Here is a 16,836-nt window from a genome sequence, read left to right as displayed (position 1 = left end):
CCACGAAATGTTAATTCAAGCAGTTTTCACATGTTGGTAGCGGTTAAAGGTAAAGGACTTCTGGCAGTCACAAAAAAGGAGATCGCATCATTGGAGGTTTTATGTAGGTAGTTAGTCTATTGGTTGCGAGACCGCGAAATGTTAATTCAAGCAGTTTTTGCATGTTCGCAGCGGTTAAAGGCAAAGGACTTTCGGCAGTCGCAAAAAGGGAGATCGCATCATCAGAGGTTTTATGCAAGCAGTTAGTCTGTTGGTTGCGAGACTGTGAAATGTTAATTTAGGTAGTTTTCGCATGTTCACAGTGGTGAAAGGGGAAAGATATGTCATCCTGCGAAGTCGCAAAAGGTTAAGATGAAGCAGTGTTCGCCACTTTGCACCGGTTAGAAGGAAATGGGTTTTCACAACTGCGACAACACAATTTGAAACGTTTAAGTTCTGAAGCTGCAACAAAAGGGGAATCTCATTAGAACAGGATATAAGGCTTATTGCAGGGTCGCAAGGATAAAGCGAATATTTGATTTAAAAGAAAAAGAAGGGTTTCACAGTTTCGTGAAAAGATTTCAAGGTTAAGTTGAACCGATTGCGACAGAGCGTAGAACGAAGGGTTTTGCAACTCATAAGATTGTACAATGATAATATATTTTTGAAGCTTGAAACTTTGAAAGTACAAAAGAATAGGTTTTCAAATCTATTATCTGATTCCAAACAGCTAATGAGTTGACATTCTAAGGAAAATGAAATAAAGGCAATATTTACTACTGGTAGTGATCGATAATAGATATCCATGCATGTGCAAGATTTTAAACTTTAAAGCCATTAAAATTTAACAATTTAATGCCGTGGCCCATCAAGAAGTTGCAGAAAACTAGAATTCTCAGGTATCTACAGCTAACAGAGCAAAAAATTCAAGAATTTGCAGTAAGATCAGAATGGCAGAAGCAGACTCATCAGTAAAGAAGGGCACTGGAGAGGGAAACAAGGTTTCATTGTTTTCCAAATTTGTAGAAGAATGGTTGAAGATTCTCCCTAAATCTTCCAATGCTCAAAGTGCTAGTGTCCACGCATTTAGAGACGCTTACAGCTTCTGTAGAGATGCTCAAGTACCGTACACCAATGGAACTTAATTGTTCTTATACTTTTACAAGAATAGGGTGTAGAAGGTTCCCTTCTCAAATCCATGGATGAGGAACCTGGGAAAGTTGATAATGCTGAAGGTATATGTGGATGTTGACCTTATCAAGGCACTGGTAAATGCATATAATCCAACCACTCGGTCCTTTCATAGAAAGGATATGAGCGTTCTCTGTACGTTAAGTAAGATGCTTTTGTTGAAGCATTTCATTTGCAGGGTCCCATGTCAGTTCCTATTAACCTGGAAAAATTGGCAGCAACATTTGAGAAACAGAGAGATTTCTATACAACACATGCAATGTTGCGACATATCTCGAGGGAAAATCAAAACAAGATGAAAGGAGAATTTCTGAAAATGGTTACTGATTTTATACCCTTTTCATATTTGCATGCATACTTTCAAAAAATAGTTTTTGGATTGAACAAACTATTGGGAGTAGATGGATCCATGGATGCCTCCCCAACATTGTATGTGATAGCTCTAGACATTCAGGACCCACATACTAATGTGGGTTATGATTTTGGAACATTCATTGCTGATAGTATTCATCAGCAGATGGTGACAGCTCAGCATGGTGATCTTGACAATTTCAAATTTCTACATTACTCGGTGCTTATGCATCTCATCCTCTTCTACAATGTGGGCCATGTGGATTCTAGTTTCATTGAAGGTTTGGAAAATTTTGGAGAGGCATTGCCTATTCAAAGATGTACACGATTATGGCAGAGGTTCTACTCTTTTTCTAATTCCCTCCCTTTTTATAATGATTTTGTTGCAACTATTCATAGGATGTTAGGTTCAAAATTGGAAAGATTACCTAGGTTAATCAGGAAGATTGTTAGACCAACTTTGTGTTTTGATGATGAGGGACCAATTGATCATGATTGGGGCAATGCCTTTTTGTTAGCAAACTGTACAGTGATTAGAATTTTTGGTTGTTCCCAACCCCCTCATTTCTTGCCAAGATATGTACCAAAGAGGGTGGGTGTAGTGGAAATTTTCTGGCAGTTGTTATCCATGAATAGGGAATATCTAGGGCCAACCATTAAAAAGGGGTCTTTTGTGTGTAGAAATTTCAAAGTAGGGGATTTTGAAATTGGTAAAGAGGCCATTGAGGAAGTTGATGCCTTTCTAAGAGAGTTAAATTTCCCCACTGCCCCCACTAGGGTTTATGACCCATATAACATTGTTGCAAGTGCTCTTAAACAAATGAGGGGTTATAATGTCATCATTGGAAGGAAAATTTGGGAAGAGGATGTCATTAGGGATGTATTGTATGAAGATGTTTGTGCTGATAGGATGCGGAAGTGGAGAGAAATCCTCTCAGTAGAGGAATAAATGAAGAAAGTAGATCCTAATTTCTAGGGCTTCTATTCTGATTTATCCTATTTTAAAAAAATTGATAAGTGTATTGAGGAGTTTGATAACATTATGGCTCAAGTTCCTCAAAATGCTAGAGATAGGGTAAACCCTTCTTCTCCAGAGGCAGACGTTGTATTGGAAATTAGTGACGAAGAAGATCAGCCTCGCCCTTCAGACTGGGATAAAGGGGGCAAGAAGAAACAAAAAATGATTGAGGTTCTAGAAAAGGCTAGAGAGAAAGCCTTACAAGTGCTTCCAAAAGGAACTAGGTATTTTGATGATGCCAGAAAAAAGTTCTTAATTGATCAAGCTACAACAGAGGAGAGGAGACCCAGTAGTTTAGAACTGTAGTCCATGATGCTGGATGACAGAATTATACAAGCTCAAGAATTCATGAAGGATGATGATTTTATCAAGAGTGAAGAATTCAAAAGTTTTTTGTATAAACTCAAACAGAATGAACTTTCTTTGCATGTAAAACCTGGAGACACAGATGAAAAAGTGACTGAAATGGTGCAGAAGCTCCAAGCCTATGATCCTAACAGTGAAAGCCTCACTATAGAGGAGGCTAGGGAATTGGTACAAAGGAGTGGTATGATAGTTTTCCTAGGATGGGATATTAGTTCATCATTCTTGCTTGATCAAATGAGGAGACAAGAAAAATCAATCTCTTATGAGGAGATTAATCCATTTGGTGAATTGCAGGGGGCAGGATTTAATATAGATACTAAGACAATGGCTATTTGGAGTGTAGCTCTAGAATCACAGAAGCCTACCCTGATGGAAATTAAAGAGACACCGACAGGTAATGCAATTTTCTCGAATGCACATTCAACTTCTTCAGATCAAATTTATAACCTCCAAAATACAGCTGCTATGCTAGACAAGAACAAGATTGATATTCTTCAAGAACAACTGGTGCAAACATATGAAAAGTACCTTGACGCTAGGAAGAAGTATGAAGAGGAAATGAGAAAAAAATATGTTCTGCAACACACTTTGGAGGAATCGAAAAAGGAGAATGAAGATTTGAAAAGAGAAGAAAGGTCACTAAGAGTAAAGGAGGTACAAGACCAGAATATTCAAACTGACCAGATAGTAGAAGAACCACATCTAGTAACACATATGGATGTGGATGAGTTTGAGATTAGCAATGATGCAAAGATCAAGACAATGAAACAGTTTTTGATTCATATAATCACTGCTTTAAAGAGAGCCTCTGTAAATGTACATAGTATGTACATTACTCTGCAGAGTAATGAATACCAATGCTCTGAGGCTTTATCACTATTATCTCCATTGTTTGCCCAGTGGGGGCCATACATTCAATTCTTTGATAGGTTAGTTCCTTTACTCACACAGAAAAAGGAACTACCTAAGGAGATCATTGTTCCTATAAGGAAAATGATACATCAAGTTAAAGAATTGAATTCATTCTTCATTGGTAAGATCGAAGCAGTAAGGGGAAAATTGAAAAGCATAGCATTGGGTACCCCAGATTTCATTTCAACAATTTTGAACAATGAAGGTTATGTCAAATCTTGGCAAGAGTGGTCTGAATCTTTTGATCTAATATTAGACCATCCAAGATTTATAGCATTTTCAAGAGGTGAATCAAGTGATCAAGTTGTATATGATATGATTGATATGACATACAAAATTGAAGCAACTATGAACAAAATTACTGGAGAGGGTAAAGCCATCACAGATGCAAAATGGACTAAAAACATCAATGAATTAGAGGCAGTTAGAAATACAGCATGGCCTGTTGTGGATACAGATATTGCCATCTGGGAGGTTATAGCAGATATCAAAGAAATCCCTTTAGTAGAAGATGATTAGCACAAAAGATGGTGGCCCCGGGGAATCAATTGGAGGACAAATGTTGCAGAAGAATATCAAAGAGAAGCTGTTCATCATAACAGATTACCTTACCTTTGCGGTACATCCACTATGGGTAATGCTATAGTTAGAACTGGAAGACAGGCTTAATGATCACTTACCACTTGTCACATTTTGTAATTGTTTCCCCTTTTTCTGTTAAAATATGTCACAAAAGGTTTCAACATTATAGTAGATATCAAAGCAATCCCTTCAGTAGAAGATGATTAGCACAAAAGATGGTGGCCCTGGGGAATCAATTGGAGGACAAGTGTTGTAGTAGAATATCAAATAGAATTTGTTCATCATAACAGATTACCTTACCTTTGTGGTAGATCCGCTGTGGGTAATGCTATAGTTAGAACTGGAAGACAGGCTTAATGATCACTTGCCACTTGTCACATTTTGTAATTGTTTCCCCTTTTTCTGTTAAAATATGTCACAAAAGGTTTCAACAAATTGTAATGATTATCTTAATTTTTGTTATCTTTTTTCTTTTGTAATGAATCATTATGTAACCTTTGTAAGCCTGAAGCTTGTTGCAACTCAAGTGATATAAATATGAGTTCCCAAGGCTTAGAATTAGAAATGGTCCAATCTGTTGTTATTTTTCAAATTAAGACTTAAGTATAATTTTCTTTAAGAGAAGATATTGTTCCAACTCTATGTATTTCAATTTTCCATTATGTTTTGTAGTGAGTAGTTCTCTGTGATGTTATGGGCTTTGCACACGTCTCTATTATCTCTTTTTTTAATATCAAACAACTAAATCAAGAGAAAGATACAAAAATAACATTGTGTCAACAATATGAATAGAGTAACAAGTAACAAAAATCTTGAACTCAAATCAAGAGAAAGGTACAAAAATAACATTATGTCAACAATAGAGTAACAAAAATCTTGAACTCAATTTTTGTAAATTGTAATTGCAATATGACTGAATAATGAAAATGGAAGAACTGAAGTAGACCTATAAATTCCTTAGAACTGAATGCTACATTACTAAATCACAATTCACTTCATTGACTCAGTCTTAAATATGAAACTGAAGTCTAACTAGTACTAATAGGTTCCTCTTCATTCTGAATCGGGTATTCAAAATTCGTAAAATCTTCATCTTCATTTTGACTTTGAGACCTAAATTCATCATTTATGTTGGAGTCAGCAGTAGAAGCAGAAGCACCATCTTTTAAAGTGTTGCAAAGGCCTCGTCTTTCACGTGTGGAATTCCAAATGGCCAATGACCTATCATAAGGAAAATCTCTAACATTGTATTGAGTAACAAACAACCTCAAACAAGTTTCCAAATTTTTGTCTAGTTTGTTTCTGACATTTGATTTCAAAAACCCCAATGCACTGAAAACTCTCTCATCTTCCACCGACCCTAATATCATTGTTTGACATAAATCAGCAAGTTTGAAATATTCTGATATTGAAGTACATAATACTTCACTCTAAATTATCCTTTTCCAGAGCCCTGTTATTGCACCAGGATCGAATGGATTCTCAAATTTTTCCATCTAGTTTTTCATACACAATGCAAAAAGTTTACATTGATTTTTAAGATTATTTGAATCTAAGATTCCTTGTATTAGTTGTCCATTGCAATCTGTATGCTTTGAAAACTGTGTTATCAATTCGTCAAGTTTATTATGAAACAACTTTGCATCAGTTGGATTATGTCCAAAGTGTTTCCAAAATTGAGGAAACACACAACTCATGGCTTCAAGAATTTCTTCTCGAGGGAATCTTTCACGAATCTCACTTGAAAGTTGGTAGGAAATAGACTTCACATTTTTACTAACAGATTTAACAATCTTGTCAAAATCATCCTTTCTAACTGGTAGTACTCTGCCTCTCTTGGTTGTTTTAGATTGGTGCATTGGTATTTGAAATCCTTTCACAAACACACATAGCTCATTTTTTCCATTGAATTGTAAAAAATTCTCAGCATGATTCAAATCTGTAATTATCTCCCACCTTGAAAAAATTGGGCTATAACCTAAGAGATCTGAATACAAAGAATCCAGAACCATGCATGTCATTTTACGTAAATCAGAATACTCATGAATATACATAGTTCTGTCTTGGGCTTTTTTAACAAGTTTGTTCATTAAATCCAGCATGGGGAGAAGACTGGCTAAAGTTAATAGGTTCTCGATATCACTTAACTTATTTAACAAATCAGGAGCTCTATCCACTGTAAGGCATTGCTCATATAGAACTCCAATCAAGGATTGATATTTTGCTAGAACTCATTCTATTGGTCCATGCAAAGATATCCATCTGGTCTCAACATCCTTGAGAATCTTATTTCCTGCTGTTACTCCTTTAGAAAAAATCTTAAATTTTGCAAAGCGTTTAGGACTTCTGCAAAAGTACGAGTGGAGCTCACGGATTAGATCTTCAACTTTTGACACTGTAGGAAAAGTACTTACAATCTTATATGCTAAATTCATTCGGTGGGCCATGCAGTGTATGCCAAGCATATAAGGTGCAATACTAGTTTGTAATCTTGCACAAAGACCATTCCTTTGCCCTTGCATTGCTGCAGCTGCATCAGCTCCGACACACACTAACTTCTTTGCAATTGTCAAGTCATCCGTACTAGCAATTTCATTCAAAGCTTTCTTAACTTCTAAATATAATTTTTTTGTAGTTGAATTGGCCCTCATTTTACGAACACAAAGTAGATTAGCTTGATGGACATGATATTTTACAGTATATACATGCATACAGACCCAAGCAGTGTTATCTACCGTAGTGACTTCATCTAAGGATAATGAAATGAACTTGGATTCTTTTACTCTCTCCTATACATTTTGCTTTTCCACCTCAGCAAGACAGCTTGCCATTTCCCATCCAGCGTATATTGACCAATGTGACATAGGATAGTGAGGAACTCTCAAAAAAGATAATAAATTACCATATTCTAAAAAGTCTCTCATAGGACGCCCTCTAGATAGAATATGAAAAATAACACTCATCTGAACGGTCTTTGCCAAGTTTGCATCATTGGCTGCATGTTGAAGCCCATCCTTGATTGGATTGCCACTACTGCCACTACCAATTACCTCTATTTTCTTGAAATGCTCTTCATATTCTATGACATACTTAACATGAAGGCATTCTTCCTTTGATTTCCATCTCACTGCCACTACTTCCTTTCCATCTATGATTTTTTTTTCATAAACCTTACCAATATGTTCTTCTATAGTGTCGAGCTTTAACTGCAACTTTTTCTCTCTTTTAGTTTTCCAGGTACAAATCATACACTTGCATTCTATTAGTGGTTCATCATTGTTTGTGACTGGTTCAATAAACCAGTACTTTGCTACCCAATCAACCTGGAAAGTCCTTTTCATTTCCCACTCCCACCCCATTTTTACATTCCTTTTTCTTTTCTTCCTACCAACATCAATATTATCTTCTGTTACAACATCTTTTGTTGTTCGAACATTGTTATCCTCGTTTGATGCATTTTGATTTAATTGAATAACAACCTACTCTTCTAGTGGTGGTGAGGTATTGTGATTTCCTTCTGCACTTGTACTTGCCAAAGTTGGTAGGCCAGAAACATTGTCAATTCCAAAGAAAGCCTTTATGGTAGTATCTCTAAGTTTTCAACATTTTGATGTAAGATTAATCCCTTCACTGCCCTTGGGGGTCTTTCCCTTGTCACTTCCTTGAGACTGAGCAATATTAGTTACAGACTCACTCTCCCCTGACATCTCAATCCACTGATAATCTGTTTAAACTTTACTTCCTTGAGAATAAGCAGTATTACTTTCAGTATCCGTTTATAACCACAAAATATTTATACATTGGCAAACAAAAAATAATAATCATAGTAAAATTTTAATTTTTTGGGCGAATCATTTCATTGTATTCAAGGTTAAAAAAAACATACCATGGAAGGGCTAGGGAATTGGTACAAAGGAGTGGTATGATAGTTTTATCAGTTTGAAGTTGGCAACTTGGCAGTTGCGAAACCATGAGAAAGGCTTTAACAGGTCTATCGCAATGTCATTGTCAAAGTGAAAGTTAATAGTTTGTGTGTTGCGAAACCGCGAGGAGGGTAGAGATCCAATCATCGCCAGTTGAAAAGATAAAGGAGATTGTGTTGCAAAACCGCGAGGAGGGTAGAGATCGCATCATCACTGGTTTAAATGATGGTGAAATTTTATGTCGCAAAGTCACGAAAAGGGAGATCACACCATCGGATGTTCGCACTTTGCAGCGGTTAAAGGGAAAAGACTTCCAGTAGCCATGAGACCACGATGGCAAAGATTTCACATGTTCGTAGCGATTAAAGGGAAAGACTTCTAGCAGCTGCGAGACCATGATGGCAAGGATTTCACATGTTTGCAGTGGTTTAAAGGAAAGACTTCCAGTAGTTGCCAGACCGCGATTGCAAGGATTTCGCATGTTTACAGCGGTTAAAGGGAAAAGACTTCCAGCAGCCGCGAGACCGTGATGGCAAGGATTTCGCATGTTCACAGAGGTTAAAGGGAAAAGACTTTGAGGGAATATTTCATGAATCTCACTTGAAAGTTGGTAGGAAATAGACTTCACATTTTCACGAATCCATGCATGCAAGCTTTAAAAACCATTAACATCGCCAGCAACTTTCAGCATTGCGTCCACTTTTTGAAAATTTTCTAATGAAAATGAGATAAGAAAGGAAACTGTAGATAAGCTTCTGATTAAATTAAACTACTTAAGCTCAAGGAGAGTATTTTATAGCACAGCTGCACATACCAGTGTACCACCACTTGTGGAAGCTATCTCTGGAGTCTGAGTCGTGCCTGCGATGTGTCCTACGCTACCAAAAATTTGATGGAGTGCTAGCGGTATTTAGTGAATGTCTCATTGCTTGGGCGAATTTGGATTTATACATATTACAAATCAATACAATTACCAATTTACCATGCCAAATGAGCCGACTCCTCCACAACAAAATGAAAGAGTGTTGGCAAAACGAGCCAACTCCTCCACTTCCCATAACGTGAAACGAGCCGACTCCTCCACAGTAAAATGAAATTGGGATGGCGAATTCTCCCATGCTGCATGAAACAGAAACTTGAAACCCGACGAACATTCCACGATAAGCGTTACCTGGTCGGCTGCGTGAAAGGTGATACCGCAAGGGAAAAACACAAATGTAACATTTGCCTTGGCAATTACAATGCTAGGCAACCACGTAAACCCAACAAAGCTTGGCGACTAGGAAACCATGGAAGGGCTCAGAAATCACCAAAAATAACATTGGTAAAATGTCAAATTTGGCAAAATACGAAAATTCACCACTATATTATACCCTACAGCCCAAGAATGAAAATTTGACAAAATATGGGAAAAGTTATTTTTGTTCAAAAATTCCTTCCATTCAACACATCGGACTAGGTTATAATTCATTCAAATATGACCCAAAATTAGCAATGAAAAAATGTGGAAACATAGGTTTATTTAAGAAAATCCCATATACCTTTCAAGAAAAAAAGCAAAAGGAGCAAAAGCTATGGTTGCAAATATGTTTATGTACACTGCCAACACATAGTGATTCATTCTATCATTTAAAGATATTTTTGTCATTATGGAGCCCCCTGCATAAGCAAATTGCAATATCAACATTGCTACATAAAGCTTCGCTTTATCAAACATCTCCATTGCTTTTAACACAAGTACTATTATTTTTCGTATTGTCTTTCTTCAATTTTGTCAATAGACCACTAAAATCAATAGACCTGCGACAAATAGAGATGTAGAATGATAATTATTAATCTCGAAATTAGAATAATTATAAAAGTTACACCATGATATTCAACGCATCATAAAATGTAAGTGAAGTATTTTCATACCCAAGTAATGAAAGCTCTAAATATACTTTTCATCTTGATCTAGGTTTAAAAGACTTTATAATAATGAATGGGCCAAGAGAAGAAATGGTAAAATAGAGGAAACATGTATCCCAAAAAACCCTGTTCAAATATCTTCCTGACAATTTTAATTTTTCGATAGGCAATCTGTAAAGAACCAAACCTAGACTAGCTATGCCACATCATCATAAACCGGAAAATGCAGAACAGAACAAAAACATAAAAGCGGAAAAGTCAAAACTATTCATTAATAAAGATTAATAATACATCATTAATTAAATTTTATGATCATTAGTATACATCCATTTCATGTCATACATCATTACAGATTTGCTGATCCAGACTTCAGCATTTTAACAGTTGCATATAATTACAAATTTGCATTTAGGGTATCATCCATAACATTTAACATCACTAGTTCTAGCATAACATCTAAGGGTTTCAGGGATTGTCATTTAGCATCAACGTTTCCAGCAAGACATCCTTTTTCAATAACATATGGAAACAGAGGAACTGTTTTAACACATTTCCAAACCATAGCAATAAAGATTTCGTTTTCAAATTTTCTAGTCCAGATTTTTATTTCAAGGTCCATTGGTTCCAATACATGACTTGTATATGCAGAGCACACCATACAAAAATCATTCCCTAAGAAATTTTTCCATCATACACAAAACATAAACAGAGAAATGTAACTTGGAAAGAACTCGAAAGTTTAGACCCGTAGCTGTGTCTGCTCTCACTGCCTCTTCTTCTTAGTGTCGTCCCTGCTGTAACTGCCTCCCTACTCAACTCCCTTGTGTTTTCTTTTAATCTTCCCAAACCCTATTAAAAGAAACATCTCTATCCCCTCGATAAAGCATGTAATTGACCTAACCTCCCCTTAGGTTCACACTTTAAAAACAATAAAAACAACAGTAAAAGCTACGGTATTGAAGCCATAACATTTTTTTAAAATTATTTATTTATTATTTTGAAGATTTTAAAACAACCTAACCTCCCCTTAGGTTCACTCTTTAAGAACAATAAAAGAAATGGTAAAAGCTACAGTATTGAAGCAATAACATTGTTTTAAAATTATGTATTTATTATTTTGAAGATTTTAAAACAACGTTACCAAAAATGTGACTCCCCAATTGTTGATACGTGTATTTCCGTATCTGATACGGATACATAGATACTTTAAGATAATTATAAAAACATCATCTCCATAAGTATTTCTTTGCAGAGATATTCATGCCTTATACTGTATAAGGCATGAATATCTCTGCAAAGAAATACTTATGGAGATGGTGTTTTTATAATTATCTTAAATTGGTGTTTTATTGGTCATGAACATATTGTGTTTGAAGTGAATCAGTGGACTAGTCATAGCAAAGTGACAGTGACATCTAGGCAGTTGGGTATGTAGAGATACTCATTGCAATGATTTCTCCTTTGCGGCAAATATCATGTTTGAAATGGATAGAGATGTTTCAAAAAGCAATGGCCTATATTGTGGCGGTGACATATTCATGCCTTATACTATATAAGGCATGAATATCTCTGCAAAGAAATACTTATGGAGATGATGTTTTTATAATTATCTTAAATTGGTGTTGTTTTGGGCATGAACATATTGTGTTCTAAAGTGAATCAGTGGACTAGTCATAGCAAAGTGACAGTGATGTCTAGGCAGTTGGGTATGCAGAGATACTCATAATTGCAATGATTTCTCCTTTGCAACAAATATCGTGTTTCAAATGGATAGAGATGTTTTAAAAAGAAATGGCCTACATGCAGTTTGGGTATGCAAAGAAAAAATCAGATACACAATTAATCCATTTTGTTTCTTAGTTCCTTCCAAGGTAGGAAACTATTGCCAAGGCATACCGCTTAAACAACGATTAATCTATTTGTAATCAACCAATAACAGATCAGATTTCTAGTAGCTTGTGGCTAGTTTCTACATTAATGATATGTTAGCCTAGGGAAAGGTGCAATTTTTTAAAGTTTAGAATATCTTATAAATGTTTATTAGAAATTGGATTGGGCATTAGTTGGTACCAACAAACTGTCGCAGAAAAAACACAAATTTCAAAGCATAAAAAGACACATTCTACGAGCAAAAAGGGAAAAATGAATTCCTACAAATGAGAAAAAGGCCACCGCATTACAAGGCAGTTGTGTAATTGAAAAATCCATTGCACACAACTTAAGGTAAATTTTATTTTATTTAAAAATGCCACCACATTACGAGGCATCTGGGTAATCGCAAATATCACTGAACACAACATTTGGGAAATTATATTTAGGCTATCAAAAAAAAAAAAATTCTTAGGAAATCATGGTCATCTAATACCTGGTGATATTGAGAAATGACAAATTTATCTTTAATGTTCATGAGCTAGCTTTAATTCTATCAAATTCTTTGTTTTTTCTTGATTTCTCAACTCAAGATGGCAGCATTTGAACATTCCACATACCTTGGTTCTTGACATCTTGCATGTTGGCTTGGACATGGCCAATATACAAAGGGCCAAATACCAATCTAGTATACCAGTTCGGGACTTCAACATGCCCTCATGCAATAGAATTTTCATAGCTTGAGAGGATCAACGTATAGAGATTTTTTTTCTAAGAGAATGAGATGTGTTTTTTAATCAAATTCTTATGCATTCATTCATCAACAATGCATTACGATCCATTTATATATCATTTTGCAGTGGCATGGTGTTAGCTGCTTTGCCATATAAGAAGGATGGAAGATGCATGGGAGTCAGAAGAAATTTTTTTTTTGAATCCAATGCTGTCCTTTGGCTGCTACCTTGTTCCTAAGGATGGCTTAGGAAATGTTATCACAACCACTACATAGCTATATATTTTAATCCAATTTAACACTATTCCTATAACTAACAACATGAACTATTTATGATTAATTGTATATTTGTGATAGTTATAATTGGTTATCAATAATAATAATAATAATGTTGAAGGGTCAGGGTGTCGTAAAAGTATAACATCTAAATTAGTGTAGAAATTGATAATAGTTGAAGGGCATATAACAATATCAAACATGAGGAAGTGAACTATGGAATGATATCTTGGGTGTGAATACAAGTGTAATATTAAGTGTTGTTACAATGTAGATGGAAGTGAAAGTTGACCTCAAAATGATTGACATTAAGGAGGTCATGGAGTACCTGATATATATATAATAGAGTAGAGGAATTATTATCTTCTTATAGGGGTCTATGATACTGAAGAATAATCTATTCAAGACACCATTGTGTGGTGTAGTCAACTTGTAGTGTCAAGGTGTGATTTTCCTATATTATATATAGGATGTAATCGATAGTTGGAATCCTTAGTATGATTGCTACTTATCACACTACCATATAGAACTCATAACTTTAAGTAGATAATATTCATCTAGGAGTTGTGACATCAATTTATCCTCTTCTCCATCAAGGAACCTTGGTACGGCCACATCATGCTTGTGAAATTGTTATTCAATGTAAAATTTTGTTATTCCTTTGTTCTAATTTTGCATTATACAATTTTTATTTTTTTTACTAATAATTTGACTTAATTTTGCTAGATTTCTTGATCTTGGTCCCCTTGTGCCTCAAGGACAAGTCTTATTTTTTTTGTGATTTACCAGTGTGGCCACATTTATGATATTTTCCTGTTAAATTGATCTTTTTATTTTAAGTTACTTATGAGGCATTTTCTTGTTGAATAGGTTGATGAGAATATTGTATTGAAATGGCCATACCAAGAAGGATCCTTGACAAACTATCTAGAGAATTAGAGTACCAGTAAACCTTATTTTTATCCATTGCAAAGCTACTAGACAAGATTTCTAAGACACAACCCCTTCGTATGTCATAAATATGAATATGGTCCAATCTCTTTTATCACATGCATATAACATATATTAATTGGATAAGACCATAGATGCATGCTATGTTAAGGACTTTAAGCAAGGACATAAACAACTTAGGAGTTACACCTTAGTAAGGTAAAGATTGGTCTATTAACACCAATAAGTAGGAGACTTAAGTTGGGACAAAATTCATAAATGTAACAAAGATAATATCATAGTACCTACACCTTGTTGATGAACTCTAGGAGGAGGTTCATGCCTAGGGGGGAAGGGTGTGAGGCCTCACCCAATCTCCCATAGTATAGATGACATAATTGCATTATGGTACTTTTAATTTGATGTTTTGATATAGTTTTGAGGCTATAGGGTTATGATATTTTAATATCAGAATTTTGATGATTCACACTTATTAGAACCTATTTGATATATTTAATGGTTTCATATCATGTTCTAATTAATTCAATTGCTTTAATGGAAACTGAATTGCATAAATACTTGAATATCAAATTGTAATGTTCTAATGGAAATTAGCACCAAAGGATAGATTTAGATATGCAAACGAACCCAACTCATTTGCCTTGTAACTTAATAGTCATGAATTTAATATTTCATCACAAAGATAGAGAATAGATTATGAGGTTGTTCGGAATGTTAATCTGATCATGTGACATAAGAACCTATTATTGTGTATGAAATGATTGACCACATATGGATATAGTTTTATGACCTGATACTATTAGATTTTTGATGCGATGCGAAATGTTAATTTGATTATGATGATTTATGATTTGTAGATAAATGTTAATTCGATTATGATGCTTTATAAGATGAAGGGATATTGCTAGGAATGCCATTTTTTTAACCTGATTAGAAGGATACTAGTCAACAAGTCAGCACAATAGTGATTTTCACTTATGACATATATACTAGGATCCATTTTACATGTTTTAATGATTTAATAGATTTGACTTCGATGTTTCATTGTCATGATAGATAAGGATTGTGCTAGTATTTAGAATATTTGGTAATTTTTTTATGATTAGAAAGATTAATGTTATACATATCTTGATATTTCAATGTTTTAAATATTTTATGAAAACAATTAGATGGAAGTTAACTAAATATGTTAATGTAATTAAGTGATATTAGATTATTTTGCACTTATCTGCATGTATTTCTATATTATTTCATTGGGCCACTGACATTAAGTTGAGTGTGCAGGAAAGTTGAACCATGGAGATTATTCAGGGAAATAAGGTTCAATCCTATGTGAACACAGTTAAGCCAAGGTGAATCTTTGGAAGATTCAAAACCTCATTGTATTGTGTTTATTTCATAATGTGACTGAGTATGGGTGTTGTAAGTTAAAGATCATAACTAAGTAGAGACATGTCATCGTGATGTGTAAGTGTTTTAATGTGTGTGGGTGTGTGTCATTTGACACTTGTGTTGTCTATGTGTAAATGACATATCATATAGGATTTTTGGGCAAGAAGTCACTTAACCTAGATTCGAGCCCCACTATGAAATTAAGTTAATTCAGCTTGGAGAGCATTAGGATGAGTCACTTTCATGATGGAATTCAAATTAAATTTGATAGGAACCTTAGAGAGCCTAAAAGAGGTTCCCTAGTGTTATTTTGGTAAAAACAAGTCACCACATGGTAGTAGAATAGGTTGGGGGTCTAAATATAACCATAAGTTGGCCTAGGGGACTTAGGAGACCCTCTAAACTAGTCATTTTCAAGCCAATTCGAAAATTAGAGTGTCACATGACTTCTTCCCTCATCCCACCACTTGGTTAAGGTCTTATTGGTAGAAAGGTACAAGGGTGTAAGAGGGGTAGGTGGGGTTGGAAGTGGAGGTCTTTTTAGGGAGCTTGTGCCAAACTTAGGGGTTGTTCACCCACTCTATAATTGTAGAGACAGATAGGTTTATGGAAGAGAAGCTTGGAAGCCAAGGAAGGGAATAGATCTTCATCACCATTTCATAGCCATAGCTTGTAAGGAGGTTAGTTTTTCATGCCATATTTTCTCTCATCTCATGAAGTCGAAAGATGGAAATTTGTAAGAGTATTCTTGTAAGTTATATGTTGCGTATGGTGTGGAATTGTAAATGTTTGGGTATGTGAGGGTGTATGATTGAATCTATTTGCATTTGGTCTTGTTTCTTGGAATGTTTGTTGTGGATTGAATGATGTATTGGGTGTGAAGGCTTCACTCACCCTTGGGAGAGAAGAGTAGCCTTGGGTGAAGGGGTTAGTTGGGCTTGACATTGTAGTTGAGAAATCTTTCTCTTGGAGAGGGGATAGTTTTCATGGAGTATGGGCTCCATTGAAGCTATATGCCTTTTTTAATGTTCTATGGGAGGTATAAGTGAGGATGTGTGAAGAGGAGTAATTGTTGAAAGCCTTGTTGAGGCATGTGTTCTTGATAGCTTTTTCTATGGGAGGTATAAGTGAGAATGTGTTGTTGATAGCCTTGTTGAGGCATGTGTTGTTGATAGCCTTGTTAGGACATGCTTTTGGGAAGCCTTATTGGATTAATGCAATTGCAAGATTTTTTGTTTCACAAGGATATGGAATTCTCCTCCTTGAAGAGCCCACCTTCACCCAATGTTTATGATTCCATCTGTGAATCATTGTGCAAGCCTTGGTTGGGAAATTGTAAATGTGTTGTTGAATGTGGTATTCATGTTGGTTCTTGTTGCTGTGAT

This window comes from Cupressus sempervirens, chromosome 7 (genome assembly GCF_028749045.1).
Source record: "Cupressus sempervirens isolate cs-2001-9-10 chromosome 7, ASM2874904v1, whole genome shotgun sequence".
Lineage (NCBI taxonomy): Eukaryota > Viridiplantae > Streptophyta > Pinopsida > Cupressales > Cupressaceae > Cupressus > Cupressus sempervirens.
Note: the sequence above shows the minus strand (reverse complement) of the source record.